The following is a 237-nucleotide window of genomic DNA, read 5'->3' on the forward strand; positions in this document are numbered from 1 at the left end:
TATCCACTGAGCAAAACAGGCTGCAGCTTAATTCATTTACTTTTAATCTATATGTGTATTTATATTTAAAATGGGTTTTGTTTTTGATTCACCCTCATAATCTGTCTTTTAATTGGTGCATTTATGCCACTGACTTTCAGAGTGCTTACTGATAGAGTTACTGCCATTTCAGGTGGCTTCTGGGGCTTCTGGGGCCAGCCTGTGACCCAGGATCAGATCCGATCACGGGCGGCAGGC

Source organism: Myotis brandtii, unplaced genomic scaffold (assembly GCF_000412655.1).
Source record: "Myotis brandtii unplaced genomic scaffold, ASM41265v1 scaffold313, whole genome shotgun sequence".
Lineage (NCBI taxonomy): Eukaryota > Metazoa > Chordata > Mammalia > Chiroptera > Vespertilionidae > Myotis > Myotis brandtii.